Source organism: Haliotis rubra, unplaced genomic scaffold (genome assembly GCF_003918875.1).
Source record: "Haliotis rubra isolate DU_JTF1 unplaced genomic scaffold, ASM391887v1 Scf22, whole genome shotgun sequence".
Lineage (NCBI taxonomy): Eukaryota > Metazoa > Mollusca > Gastropoda > Lepetellida > Haliotidae > Haliotis > Haliotis rubra.
In genome coordinates this window covers 3,237,002-3,252,920 of record NW_025766225.1, presented here as the reverse complement: position 1 = coordinate 3,252,920, position 15,919 = coordinate 3,237,002, and the positions used below count along the sequence as shown (strand labels likewise).

General features: G+C 42.5%; 1 protein-coding gene across 1 annotated transcript in view; it reads left to right on the top strand.

Annotated features, from left to right (window-relative positions):
* The first annotated feature begins 10,789 nt into the window (after window positions 1-10,789).
* The window catches only part of LOC124277266, a 163,829-nt gene continuing 158,699 nt past the window's right edge, over window positions 10,790-15,919 (top strand). Inside the window, 1 exon segment of the mRNA XM_046712915.1 lies at window positions 10,790-10,924. The gene's annotated coding sequence lies outside the window, so the exon portion shown is untranslated.

Sequence of the window (15,919 nt, the reverse complement as noted above, 5' to 3'; positions counted from 1 at the left end):
CGGACGCCGGGATTTACATTATAGGCAATGGACAATTGGCAAATGGGACAGAGATGGGCAGATGGACACCAGAACAAAATAATTAGCCCAGACAATGATCAAAGCAATAAGTACAGACAATAATCAAAGCAATAAATTCCAGGCGCTGGGCAGATAGGTTCCCTGGTCGGGTTCATGGCCGGTGTCTCCTGATCTCAGTGAGATGGTGAGACCACGATTGTTTGGGGAAACAAGACTCTTATCAATGATCTTATCACACATCGTTTTGTTGGTTGTATGTGAAGCATCTTTGTTCCACTGAGAAAAGCGAGATGTTATTTTGTTTTCTCATAAATTACGAATTTGGTTGATACTTTTCAGGTCTAGGGCTCAAACGTTTTGAGATATCTGACTCACAGGTTATTGAGTGGTAATTTTTCAGATATAACACAAACTGTTTTGAGATATCGCGTTGAAACATGTTATTCAACTCACACCATGGAACGATTTGTGAAGATCAGGATTAGAATTGGTCTTCAGTAACCCATGCTTGTCGTAAGAGGCGACTAACGGGATCGGGTGGTCAGGCTCGATGGCTTGGTTGACACAAGTCATCGTAACCCCAATTGCGTAGATCGATGCTTATGCTGTTGATCACTGGTCCAGACTCGATTTACAGACACCGCCATATAGCTGCGATATTGCTGAGTGCGGCGTTAAACAACAAACAAACAAACAAACAAAACAAAACAAACACACTCTGAAACAGTTTTGCAAGGTTTCGCTCAAACTCGATGATCTGATTACTTTCAATTGTTAAAACAGGGGCGGTGGTGTAGCCAAGTGGTGAAAGTGTTCGCTCGTCAGGCCAAAGACCCGGGTTCGATTCCCAACATGGGTACAATGTGTGAAGCCCATTTCTTGTGTTCCCAGCCGTGATATTGCTGGAATATTGCTGAAAGTGGCGTAAAACCCAACTCACTCACTAAAAGCGGCGTAAAACCATACTCACTCACTCATTTCTAAAACATAACGCTGCAGCGGTATTGTTTAGTGTGTCGATAAACGACACTCATTCACACATAAAGCTGGGTCGTTCTTACCGGGTTCTATTCTACATTGTGTCGAGTCATATTTCCTGTATCTCTGGTACGGTTGTACTATTGTTACAGACTGCGGGAAATCAAACTTTATTCACAAATGTGTGGTGGCTTATTCTAATGCAAATTGATCATTTACTGCGAAGACACTAGTATTTTTGAAGGATTACAAAGCCGAATATACTGAAGGGTGACACCTCTTGATCGTCGAGACCATGATGGCATTTGCTACTAAAGACATGCGCCCGAGGTTAAAGGGTGCGCGACGGAAGCGTGTGGTCACCTCGCCCTCAGCAGCAGCCAAGACGTGTACTTTAGGGGAATATATCGCATTCTTCCTTTAAGTCGCACAAACGCCTAAACGTGACATTGTATATTCATAACAGTCACTTGAATGTATGGGCTTCGGGAAGGCAGGGGGGCGTTGGTCCGGGGGTTGAATACTGGCACTGGTATTTGAGGAGGGATGTGGGGGTGGATTGTTCAGGCGGGGTGTGGGGGTGGCTTGTTCAGGTGGGATGTGGGGGTGGATTGTTAAGGTGGGATGTGGGGGTGGATTGTTCAGGTAGGATGTGGGGGTGGATTGTTCAGGCGGGATGTGGGGGATTGTTCAGGAGGGATATGGGGGATTGTTCAGGCGGGATGTGGGGTGGATTGTTCAGGCGGGATGTGGGGTGGATTGTTCAGGCGGGATATGGGGGGATTGTTCAGGCGGGATGTGGGGGATTGTTCAGGTGGGATGTGGGGTGGATTGTTCAGGTGGGATGTGGGGGATTGTTCAGGCGGGATGTGGGGGATTGTTCAGGTGGGATGTGGGGGTGGATTGTTCAGGTGGGATGTGGGGGATTGTTCAGGCGGTATGTGGGATGGATTGTTCAGGTGGGGTGTGGGGGGATTGTTCAGGCGGGATACGGGGGATTGTTTAGGAGGGATGTGGGGGATTGTTCAGGTGGGATGTGGGGGGGATTGTTCAGGTGGTATACTGGGATGTTGAGGTGGGTTAAAGGAATGGTATACATGGTGGTATACTGTAATGTTGAGGTGGGTTAATGGAATGGTATACCGGGATGTTGAGGTGGGTTAATGGAATGGTATACACGGTGGTATACTGGAATGTTGAGGTGGTTTAATGGAATGGTATACCGGGATGTTGAGGTGGGTTAATGGAATGGTATACCGGGATGTTGAGGTGGGTTAATGGAATGGTATACCGGGATGTTGAGGTGGGTTAATGGAATGGTATACATGGTGGTATACTGGGATGTTGAGGTGGGTTAATGGAATGGTATACATGGTGGTATACTGGGATGTTGAGGTGGGTTAATGGAATGGTATACATGGTGGTATACCGGGATGTTGAGGTGGGTTAATGGAATGGTATACCGGGATGTTGAGGTGGGTTAATGGAATGGTATACTGGGATGTTGAGGTGGGTTAATGGAATGGTATACCGGGATGTTGAGGTGGGTTAATGGAATGGTATACATGGTGGTATACCGGGATGTTGAGGTGGGTTAATGGAATGGTATACCGGGATGTTGAGGTGGGTTGATGGAATGGTATACTGGGATGTTGAGGTGGGTTAATGGAATGGTATACCGGGATGTTGAGGTGGGTTAAAGGAATGGTATACATGGTGGTATACTGGAATGTTGAGGTGGGTTAATGCAATGGTCTACCGGGATGTTGAGGTGGGTTAATGGAATGGTATACATGGTGGTATACTGGGAGGTTGAGGTGTGTTACTGCAATGGTATATTAGGTGTATACTGTAATGTTGAGGTGGGTTAATAGAGTGGTATACATGGTGGTATAATGGGTTGAGGAGGGTTAATAGAATGGTATATTAGGTGGGTATACTGGAATGTTGAGGTGTGTTAATGGATTGGTATACTTTGATTTTGAGGTGGGTTAATGCAGTGGTATAATAGGTGGTATACTGGGAGGGTGAAGTGGGTTAATGGAATGGTATACATGGTGGTATACTGGGAGGCTGAAGTGGGGTTGACATTAGAGTGAAGTAATAGGTGCGGGTATTAGGTTCGGGTGTCTGGATAGGGTACTAGGGGTATTTGAGTGAGGTTGGCATAGAAGCACGAGAGTAAGGCGCAAGGGTCGGGTATTGGAATTGGTTGTTAATGTTCGATGTTGCGATTGGTCAGAAGTAAAAATATTACATTACATCTAGTTATTTATTGTTTTAAATGAAAAAGAATAGCCCAGTTATAATCTTGAGAAAAAACAACTAAAACCTAAAACCCATAAAATAGTGACGTCTGTCTCTCCAAATTAGTTGTGAGCTCAACTGTAAGACTTTTGTAGATAAACATGCAGGCTAGCACGCCATACGGAGATTTACACGGTATAGTCAAGGTCACTGAACAAAGACCACAGCATGCATAATGTAGTCAGTGACACGAATGTCACGTGTTTGTTCGTTGTCGCCATTGTGGGCTATATGGTAGCAATGTCACGGTGACCGTACACAATCGACTATGAACTACACAAAACGGCGGTTAATGATATGAGCAAAGCCTATGCAACTTGAGTATGAAGCTGGCATTAAAATTCATTGAAATAGCTTGACTGTTACAGAACGTCATCATATAGTTAGAATAATGTTGTAGTGCGGCATAAAGTAACATTCACATTATCTACATTACCCTGGAGCTAGCGAGGCCATGGTGCTACAATATTTCACCTGGATATATTCTGGATGTCTCACACCCGTGAAGATCCAGGTCAGAATTGATCTTCAGTAACCCATGCTTGTCGTATGAGGCGACTAATGGGATCGGGTGGTCAGGCTCGCTGACATGGTTGGCACATGTCATCGTAACCCAATTGCGTAGATCATGCTTATGCTATTGATCACTAGATTGTCTGGTCCAGACTCGATTATTTACAAACCGCCGCCATATAGCTTGAATATTGCTGAGTGCGGCGTAATCCTCAACTCACTTGCTCACTCATTCTGGATGTCTCACAGTCTCTGAACCGAATATTTTGCCTTCCTTCCAGCCTTTTCTGCAATGCTAAAGCCTCACATGAAGCTAACAGGAATTATTTGTTTCTATCAAAATGATATACATTGAGTGAGTAATCGTTAGTCTGGAGGGCTTGTAATGATAGTTATACATATAAATGAAAAAGTCTCCCCATAGAGACTAGGAATAAATTTAACGATGCAATATTCATATATTCATAACTTATACAAGCAATTCCCTCAATGAGTTGTCCTGAGGAAAGTGGAGGGTACATGGCTTGTAACATTTACAAGTGTGTCTCCCGTGAGCTTTACTCACCGTAAGGGAGTGTGTGCTAGCTGAAGGTCAAACGTCAGTCGGTAAACTGTGTCGGGTTCGACCCGAACTGGTCGCGAGGACCACGGCAACATTAGTACATGGTCTGCAGTTGGAGATGTCCTTTTCACACCAGTCGACAAATCGGAATCACTCGACCATCGGACATGACTGTACGAAGCGATACAGTATGTAAGGTTAGGTGAGGTGAAATTGGGTTTAACGTCGTGCTTGAGAATATTTCGATCATATGACGACGTGCATGCGCGTGTATGTGTATGTGCGGCTGCTTGTACTAGGCTACTAGCCCAGACTTAATAGTTTGATAGTGCTAGCCCACTGAGATACCATGCCGCAGTGAAGCATGAATACCCCACTTAGACACATTATACTGACTCCGAGCCGACTAGTCCTTGTTGTACCCTATTAATGCCGAGCGCCAGGCAGGGACCAACAAGTACCATATTTTAACGTCTTTTGGTATGACGCGGTAGGGGATCGAACCCGCGACCTTCCGCTCTCCGGGCGGACGCTCTGACCACTACACCACGGAGGCGGTCCACAGTATGTAAAAGTGTAGGAACATGGGTGATGTGCTTCAAAACGGGGCTGCTTGTGAAGTTAACGTTTTCACACTGGCCGATTGCGGAAGAGAATCTCAACATGACAATACAAGACCATTCGAAGCGATGCTTTATTGGAGTGAACGAATGAGAGTTGGTTACCAGCCACTTTAAACAGTAAGTGAGTTTAGTTTTACGCCGCTTTGGGCAATATTCCAGCAATATCGAGGCGGGGGACTACAGAAATAGGCTTCACACATTGTGCCCATGTGGGGATTCGAACCCGGGTCTTTGGCGTGACGAGCGAACGCCTTAACCACTAGACTATCCCACCACCCCCTTTAAACAGTGTACATGTTGTAGACAGTCGATGGCAGTGTGTGAGTTGACGCCACCTTCAACAGTATCGTAGTAACATCACAGAGTGCAATAGCACCGAAGCGGTGCAGGGAGGGTAGCACTTTCGTGTAACCAATAATCACGGGCATGGTGCAATCAAATCAAGAGGATTCTTGGATTCAAACCCGTGAACACATGTTCCTGCTGAGTCGAACGGACGCAGGTATGCAAGGCAAACTGTGGCGCATTAGACCACTGGGCCACACAATCCCCTGTATTTAACTCGGAATTATGTATTACGACTCTACCCCGTATTACGATGGTATTACTATGCTTCAACGGGTATTTAGGTTGGGTCAGTAGATCAGTGCCTCGCAAAAGAAAGACTTTAGGGTTCGACTTTGGTATTGCATCCTTAGGCAACGACTTAAATGTCCCCTATTGTCTATACACGCATGTAAGACGGCAGGGTTCGAATCCAGTTCTTGCATAGCATCCTCAGGCAAGGACTTAAGGGTCCCCGTCTATATATTCAGAGATATGCAACACACGTGACATTTCATAGCAGCAGTCTGCTGAAATATACGTTTCATTTCCGTTAAAAACTTAATTATGTCTGAATTGCCAATTGACAATTCTTTGGGACTTATTTGAAAGGTTTTCATTTAACTTTTTCATGAAATTGACAAACATAAATTATATATTACCAAAACACAGACAAAAATGTCGTCATATCTGTATAAGTATGATGCACAGAAGTCAAAGTTCTGGTTTGAAGTAAGTGCTTCGAGTCAGGCATAGCTACTTCCCTGGAATGTTCGCGTGGGTATGTATTACTATAGGCCCGTGTTTGTTGAGTCATCTTCCATAGGTTGGCGTGCTTCAACCCAGTGAACTCCTGATAGCTGGGTTTGATTCTGACACACCTTAGCTTTAAAAAGGACAATACTGAGTATTGTGCCATTATCATTTCCGCTTAACCGTAGGGCTCAGAAATGAAAGAACATTAATGAACGGTTGCATGTTGTTTTCGGAGAAGCTGCCCAATTATTTGTGAGGACATGTATAATTGTTTATTTTATGCTTAACATCGCACTAAGCAAGCCGAATCTGGACCAGGCAATCCAGTGACCAACGGCATGAGCATCGATCTACACAATTGGGACACGATGACATGTGTCAACCAAGTCAGCGAACCTGACCACCCGATCCCGTTAGTTGCCACTTACGACAAGCATGGGTTGGTGAAGATCAATTCTAATCCGGATCTTCGCGAGGCGAGGACGTTCCGAGTAGGAGGGAGGGTTTGAGTGATAACCCAAGTCCTGGTCCATCCACCATGGTACCACAATAATAGAATAACCTAGAACTGAACTGTTTGCCCGTCACGTCGAAGGCCTTTGGTTGATTCCTCACCTGCTCAATTGTTATATATCACTGGAAACTCATGCATGTTGACAAAGTGACAAAATATCCCTGTTTACCCATGATTCACTCTTGTGGAAAGCCACAGTTCGGATTAACGAGTTTTCACTGTACACTAATACCGATAATGACCGGCAAAGAGATTGTCAATGTGTTCAACGCTAAAGTGTTACTGGAACGGAGAACAACTTAGAGCAGGCTCGTGACGTACAGTATAGGTTAAAGCCTGTGCACAACATGTAACCTCTTTCAACGACTTCAGAGATGTGGGGTGCTCAGATCTCAGCTGTTGAAGAGCTTAAGTCCGGTTTTAGGGTTATAAAGGCAATGCATCGTTTGATTCCGTCGGGAATTATTTACTGTCGACAGAAAGCGGGAACAAATATTCTCTAAGCCACAGTTGAGGTTGTGCGTGTTTGTCGGGAACGTCATCGTTTTGAGGTACACGATTGGATGGTATGGTTACTGCATAACGTTTTCAGGTGTTCAAGAAACAGCATATTGGGGCAATTCACCATCTGAAAATATGGTTTATCAGAAACGTTTTAAGTTTATATAGTTGGGAAGAGTATTATTTTATAAAGGCATGTTGGTCAAAAGATGTCGAAATCTAGACTAACAAATGAACTGAAATATTTTACAGAAAAACAGTTCATAATAAAAAAAAAACATGAATAGGAGCCCTGAGACTTTCTTCATTTTCAGACCCGTGAAGGTCCGGGGTTAGAATATAGGCCTTCAGTAACCCATGCTTCTCGTAAGAGGCCACTAACGGGATCGGGTGGTCAGGCTCGCTGATTTGGTTGACACATGTCATCGGTCCCCATTGCGCAGATCGATGCTCATGCTGTTGATCACTGGATTGTCTGGTCCAGACTCGATTATTTACAGACCGCCGCCATATAGCTGGAATATTGCTGAGTGCGGCGTAAAACTAAACTCACTCACTCACTCTTCATTTTCAGAACCTGTGGAAATCTAGACTTGCCACATAATCTAGACTTGCATGTGCGTTCTTGGATATGTTTCGTTTCAGGGACAGACTAGGAGTAATCCTACTACTTCTGAATGTTGTAAGGTGTGATTGAATTGAGTTGGTGAGTGTAAAAAAAGGTGTTGGTGTAAAAAGTTTATATTCATAAGTCAAAGCTATCTTCTTGGATGCTACAGCTTGTAAAATGCTTCTCTCATGTACTGTTTTAATCTTTAAACAGCAATATTCAGTGCATCTGTACTTAGCGTAATTGGGACAGGTACAAGTCACGTTATTCGATTAAACGCGTTGTAAAAAACGACAAAAATTGAAATAAATATGAAATAGTTATTCGATGGTGATGAATTTTATAAGGGTATCCCAGTTGTGGTTTGGACCTTATGGGTGTGCGTGCGTGCTAGCGTGTGTGTGTGCGTGTGTGTGTGTCCCCATTAAGACTCCAGGTAAGATCAGAGGGCAACGATGTGTTCAGATTGTGTCCACAATGAGAGACGACCGTCGCTAGCTGTGACACAAGGCTGGCCACCTGTCTTGACATATGTCAAGGATCGCAGCTCCGACCATCGGCCAGCGAGTTTGAGGTGTCAAGCTGACCACGAAAGTATTCACGCCCTCGCTTGAGAAACCGGAGCAAACTGTGCAAATATTAGCCCATGAAATAGTTACTAATGCGTCACTGTGTGTATAACGTACAACGTCACCTGAACGGGCGGGTGGAGAAACGGGTGGCCCAGGCGTAACAGGCCAAGTAACGGTACTGTAACAATTCCTATTTGTGGGTTTGAATCCCAGAGTCGTCCTATCGTTAGCGTTGGTCTCCGATAACTCCTGGTCTTGCGTTTCACAAAATTGGTTTATCATTAGACTAACAACTAGTCTCTGAAATGAAATTATTTTACAGAAAAAAACAGTTCATCGTAAAAAAAATAAAATGTAATGAAAACGAGCCCTGAGACTTTCTTCTGTGGAAATCTAGACTTGCCACATATTATAGAATTGCATGGGCTTTCCTGGATATATTGTTTAAGGGTCTGTGTGACAGACTAGTTAATCATCTACGTCCAGACGGAGAGAGAGAGAGAGAGGGGGAGAGAGAGAGAGAGGGAGTTGAGGTTGACACAGACAGGGAAAAACACACACACAGAGGGGGAGAAAGATTTTCTAAAACAGTGAGTATGGTTTCTTCATTCAGTACGAGGCTGGCCTGCTTTAATTGCTTGTCCTTATGGGTTTTCGGGTATGTACGTTGTATGTCTTCCAGATTTAACCAATGTTTTATTAATGGCTGTCAGTATATTGAAGATCGCTTCTATAGCCATATTTCAGTTTGTCTTTGGGAGAACCGTTATAAGGGTATTCAAGACTGCTAGCATGAATGTTTCTGGTAGCAATTACCAAGTTCATGAATTTCAGATTTCTACAGTATATTAATATTACACCATGGCAAGTCGCCCAGGACGCACACAGCCTTGCAGACTATGGTGCCTCATACGTGCAAAAACTGCATGATCGTGGGTTCGAATCTCTTGATTTTGTTTCTTAGGCTTATCAGCACCAAGGCGATGGTCATGGGTAAATATCTTGAAAGGGTTGCTTCGGGATACCCTCCCATGTGAAGCTGAGACGCGATGGTATAAATGAAATTAGGACCAAAGCGGCGACATACAACATCAACCTAAATACCACTACTCAAAAGCAGTAGTGTTTGTTTTTTTAAGCTAGGTATAGCGTATAATAACTATGTTACGAGGTGGTATCCAAATTGAAATGCAAAGGTTAATCCAGAAACCGGTTGGAACAGAACTAAACTGTGTAATCAGTAGATGGTCAAAAAGTATCAATGAATATGGAGAAGTTTTTAACCACACACAGTTTAGGTATACAGTAACAATGAGCATACAATGGATCAGATACGTGTCAGGGGCAACATGTAACAAGACTTGAATTCATACGTTAGTGCACGAGTGTTCGGAATAATGAGCCTGACGAATGTTTGAAAACAGACCTGTCTCTGTTCTTGAGTCGAGAATAGTTTTGGAAGCTTGCATGAATTCAGTGTTTACAAATGGGTGTCTTGCCCGCACATGACAAGAAGGTACAAAACAAGTCATGCTGAAAACCCACTTGTATTTCAGCGAGAACAAAACGGAGGAACGAGTGGGCAAATGTCGTTTAAGGTCATATACAGCAAAATTCTACTGTATACAGGCGGCCTGTAAATAATCGCGTTTGGACCAGACAATCCAGTGACGTATGAACAATCTACGAGCCATCCCATCATGGACGGTGAGTTAGCGTAATGGTTAAGGCGTTAACTCGTCACGCCGAAAACACGGGTTCATTTCCCCGTGGGTACAATGTGTGAAACCCGTAGCTGGTGTTCCCCAACTTGATATTGCTGAAATATGGCTGAGAGCGACATAAAATAATACTCACTCGCATCATGCCATATAAGTCACCTAGCGAAATCTTTGATGGCCTAATGGATAAAGCGTTTTCCCGTAACTCCAAAGACTCGGGTTTAATTCCCTACATGGGCACAACCTATAACTACCCCGCAGTGATAAGGGTGGAATGTTGCTATAAGCGGCGTAAAACAATGCTCATTCACTAAGCCGCACTCCCTTTAAACGCGATTAACTAATATACCACGTGTAGTTCATTTCACACCAAACCAAAATATGTACATTGTGAAGCGGGAAAATATGCTTGTGTTAAATATGTTATTTCTAATTTCGAGAACGGTAAGCATTAAAATTTTCAAATAAATATTATTTTGAATTTTCGAAAACGTCCACTTGGTTAGGAGTTGACTGTACACAGCTTCATGTGCGACAGTTCTCGCCACCAGTGTTGTGACGATTCTCAGCCAGCAAAGCTGTCAATAGCGGCTGTTCTAGCTTCTAGCTTTACCCATAAAACTTTATCTTTTCAAGTTCAGTCGCTGATTTTACCGATATCAAAATAATTAACTTGGCAGTTTACACGTACAGAAAAGACGGGCGACGAATACGAGAGAGTATAGTTAATTATAGAACAGTGAGTCACCCCCGATAGCTGAATGCAATTTACGGGGGAGGAGAACGGAAGAGCGAGGTCAATATTACGATACCCTGTGTATAGCAGCTATAGCTGTCTCAGTGCTGACCACTGTCGGATATTACGGTGGTATAAGACGATTATTTTGGAATATACTACTTCCGTGTGATATTGTGTATTAAGGTAAGCATGATGTGTGCATATGATATAATTTGAGCGCTTTTCTCACCCGGTCAGACGCAAGAATCGCGAAGAAATGAATGCGAGTGTTTCTAGCTCAGGAGTGACTTCAAACAAGCCGGGCGATCAAAGTGCAATCACAAATTACCGTGCATGCTTTGTAATTCTCTTTGTTTTGAACGCGTTTGCAGAGGCCGTTAATTTTAATTTTCTCCTACATTCGTGGTGTTTAGTTGAAGATTTACGGTTAAATGTCGAAAAATCGGAACGATGGTGAACATTTATGACAAAAATGGCTGCCCGTCTAGCGAGGCTCAATCGAGGGTGAATAGCCTCCCCAGTGCCAGTGTTTCTCCTCTATGGTTTATTCATGGTTCCGTTTCACATAGGGGTAAATACTTTCCCCCAAGGATGCGAGAAACAAAGCTGTCGATGCACACAAGGTCAACGTCAGTGTAGCTGGAATATGTTAACCTATTTTCTCTTTCTATCACAAAACTAAGTGAAATCATACACTTGGATATGGAGGGGGGCTTTCCCTAAGAGTAACACAACTATGCACTATCGATTAATATTTTCGTCTTATGACAGCTGATAGTTGAATGAAATTAGCTCATAAACTAGACAATTAAGATTTAATTTTCAATGTGTCCTACAAAGGAAAAACTAATTACACAATGGCTTTGCCTTAATTTACTAGTATCAATTACGTGAGACAAAGCTTTAGCTAACTGGCACACCTATCTAGATTAACTCAATTTTTATAATGATCAATGATTTCGGTTAATAAGTATTCTAATTACACAGAGGCAACGGGTCAGTTTCACGTATCTCACTAATTGCAACATCTAAATCTAGACTGGAAGGGTCTCGAGACAGTAGGGCATACTCTGCAGTAAGTTGGGGATCTATATTCACAGTGTTATCTGCTTAATAAAATACTCAGCTATGTGGGTCAGAACATTCTGATAAGCAGGCATTTTATGTAGGTTAATATAACTGTTCATAATTCACCCTATTCACATCCGTGACACACACTGATTTAGGTAGTGTCCTTACCATCCATACACGATGTACTGGGAATTTTTAGATATTATATAAAACAGGTTTGTCTTGTTTGGAGTTGAGCTGAAATAAACATATTTTCATAATTATTATGTCATGACTTTCAAAACTGTTGCTAATTCACATGAAAGATATGAGGACTACACTTTTAAATAGTGTTTAATTAGCAGAAGAAACTATTTTGTGCCTTAAATCAGTATTTTTGTAATTGATCTATAAATGCAGAATATTAGAGAAGTTTACAGTGCAAAAGAAATTAAAAACAATAATCTTGACAATAGTTGGCCATGGTGAATGAGAGGTTTTGTATTTGTGGAAAAGTACTGAATCTAAATGTAGGGATTCTCCGAAATCATAAACTATGTCACTTTAAGCTTTGCTTGCACAAGAAGCATCATCAAGAAAGCTCATTCAGAAGCCGTTGAGTGTCATCAAGTCAATAACATGGTGGCGTTAAATACAGTCTTAACTCACGCTGGAGCTACAAGTCCATTAAGTAAACATTATGAGACAACATTGCACAATATGACCCAGTAATCTTGTAGAACATTATGGCATAAGTTTCTATAACACTCTCAGAGCTATGCCTAAACAGGGCCTTCCTGCATCACTTTTTTTGTAGCTGTTGGATACAGCGATTTCACCACCTCAATGTAAATATACTGCACCCGTCATAATATTTACATCGTTATTGGGGCTGCATCGTCTTTAGAATAATTTCCTTCTGTCTCTCCTGTTTTTACCCACTAATAACATGTAAATATATATGTAGAAGGAAGAATTTTTTAAAATTTTGTTTCCAGACATTATGCAATATGGCTGGAGGTATTTCAGGGGCCAGTCATTTAGTATAGGTTTTGGGGTGTTCAGAGATTTTTTATGCACATATCTACTGCTTTTTATATTTTTGGATGACCCTTCCCATATTCTAGTTCATATTTTTTATGACACTCCCCAACAGACTGCCATATTTTGGGTGACCCTGTCTGGATTATTTACCCGAACACCCACACACCCCACCCACACCACCCTATAATAAATAACCAGTCCCAAAGTACAATGGTCTGTGCAATGACGCTTCATTTATTTATTCCCAGAGTTGGCAAAGAATGCAAGTTTCTTCATTTTGTGTTAACTGTATGTGAAACTTTTCAGACCCACCACAGCTTATCTGAGAACTGCCTGTGTACAACAGCACATTCTTCGGTGTTGTGTCTTGCCTAAACGCCAGTATCTTCTCATGCCTCACAAAATGGATTGCTTCCCTGCTTTGTTGTGAACACAGAAGCTTCCTCTATAAATGACTGTATCCAGGCCTGGTACACTCATCCAGTTTGCTGAAGAGAATGGCTATCTCATCAGATTCTGGAACTCCAGTGAGGCTGTCGGCTTCTGTTTTTTTAGTGAGATAGGGCACCATCTGCCCTTTGTGAAGTAGCATTTTATGAATTTAAGTTCATCTGATTCAATGCACAGATGTTATCTAGGTTTTAAACTTGACCTATCCAAAATGTCATGACCTGTGGCATTACAGGTTAATAACAGTCATATGAAAAGAGTGACATGTATCTTCAACTTCTTTTAAATAAAGGGTCGCTAAAATGTTGTGTGTTTCTCATCACAGACAAACCCTAAACATCATAGAGACTGTTTTCTGCTTCAGTGTTTTGGAAAGTCATGTCTGAGTGTTAGGATATTAGTGAGCAATAAACTGTTGGTACAGACCAGCATACCCACTTTTGTAACCATGTCAACTATTTGAAGTTAAAGATGATAATGTTTTACATGACCTGGAACTAGAACTACAATCAGATTCAAAATACCTCTAGATGCCAGTAAAGCTAATTACTAACCTGAGCATATCAAACACATGTAGCAATATATGAGCATGACTAACTAGCAATCAGCTGAATCTGGATTCAGTTAACATCTTTTTAGTACGCACCGGAGTTCACAAGGATTTAATCAACACCTTTCTAGTACACACCGGAGTTCACAGGGATTTAATTAACACCTTTCTAGTACACATTGGTGTTCATAGTGATTAAATTACTGCCTTTCTAGTACTCACTGGAGTTTACAGGGATTCATTGAACACCTTTCTAGTACACACTGGAGTTCACAGGGATTCAATTAACACCTTTCTAGTACACACTGGAGTTCACAGGGATTCAATTAACACCTTTCTAGTACACACTGGAGTTCACAGGGATTCAATTAACACCTTTCTAGTACACACTGGAGTTCACAGGGATTCAATTAACACCTTGCTAGTACACACTGAAGTTTATAGTTGATGTTTTAATTGTCCTTTCTTTAGGCTGAAACAAATAGTTATTTAATCTTACTAAATTCACTGTAACTAGTTGTATTGGGTACTTAGAAAGGTGATAAAAGGGGCACACTGATTGATACCAGACACGATAGATCTGATATTACACACTGAGTAGTACTGAGTGTTTTCAGTCTTTTAAGGGACCATTTACAAAGCTACTTGCAGATCGATCAAGCGGCATGCTTATTGGATCAGTGCACTTAGTATGGCAAATACGGTAATTGTGAAGTTTTCAAAGTGGAAAGGTTTCTGTATCAGTGTTGAGACCCTGATTTGTTTAACGAGCTGGCGAGCGAAAATCCACTGCAAGCCCTGAATGGGATTCTGACCTGTCCAAACACCAGTGTTTCAGTTACCAAGCCCTGACCAGGTAAACAGCTGTTGGTCTGTATTCGTTATTGTACCATATTTCCTCTATTAAACCAGAGCTGTAATACATGCTGATTTCTAATAGACACAGGGCCATTCACTCAATCAGGAAAATAGAGGCTAGGCCTCCATTAAAGGCCCACTCTCTATTACTGTGCTATGTTGGCATTAAACAGAATACACACTAAAAGATGCCTTGTAAGATCTGTATAAAATGCATAAGGAATTTAGGCTACTTAGATTGGTCATGTTTGGGAAGTGTCATAGAGTTTGAATCAAGATCAGGGAAGTTGGGTCAAGTACTGAGAACAAACACAGCCCAATGAGCTATCTATCATCCATCTCCACTGGTCCAGCCAAGATCTGTGTAGTCTTTTGACTGTCAGGCTTGTCGATCTGTGTTCGGCCTGTTGATCTGTGTCAGACTTGTTGATCTGTGTCGGGCCTGTTGATCTGTGTCAGGCTTGTTGGTCTGTGTCGGGCTTGTTGGTCTGTGTCGGGCTTGTTCATCCACGTCAGGCTTGTTGATTTGTGTCAGGCTTGTTGATTTGTGTCAGGCTTGTCGATCTGTTGGGCCTGTTGATCTGCATCAGTCTTGTTTATCTGCGTCAGGCTTGTTGATCTGTGTCAGGCTTGTTGATCCACGTCAGGCTTGTTGATCTGTGTCTGGCCTGTCGATATTTGTCGGGCTTGTTGATCTGTGTCAGGCCTGTCGATCCTTGTTGGGCCTGTTGATCTGTGTCAGGCTTGTTGATCTGTGTCAGGCTTGTTGATCTGTGTTGGGCCTGTTGATATGCGTCAGGCTTGTTGATCTGTGTCAGTCCTGTTGATCTGTGTCGGTCCTGTTGATCTGTTTCAAGCTTGTTGATCTGCGTCAGGCTTGTTGATCCACGTCAGGCTTGTTGATCTGTTTCAAGATGGTTGATATGTGTCAGGCTTGTTGATCTATGTCAGGCTTGTTGATCTGTGTCCGGCCTGTTGATCTGTTTCAAGCTTGTTGATCTGCGTCAGGCTTGTTGATCCACGTCAGGCTTGTTGATCTGTTTTAAGCTTGTTGATCTGTGTCCGGCCTGTTGATCTGCGTCAAGCTTGTTGATCCACGTCAGGCTTGTTGATCTGTTTCAAGCTTGTTGATATGTGTCAGGCTTGTTGATCTGTTTTAAGCTTGTTGATCTGTGTCAGGCTTGTTGATCTGTGTCAGGCTTGTTGATCCACGTCAGGCTTGCTGA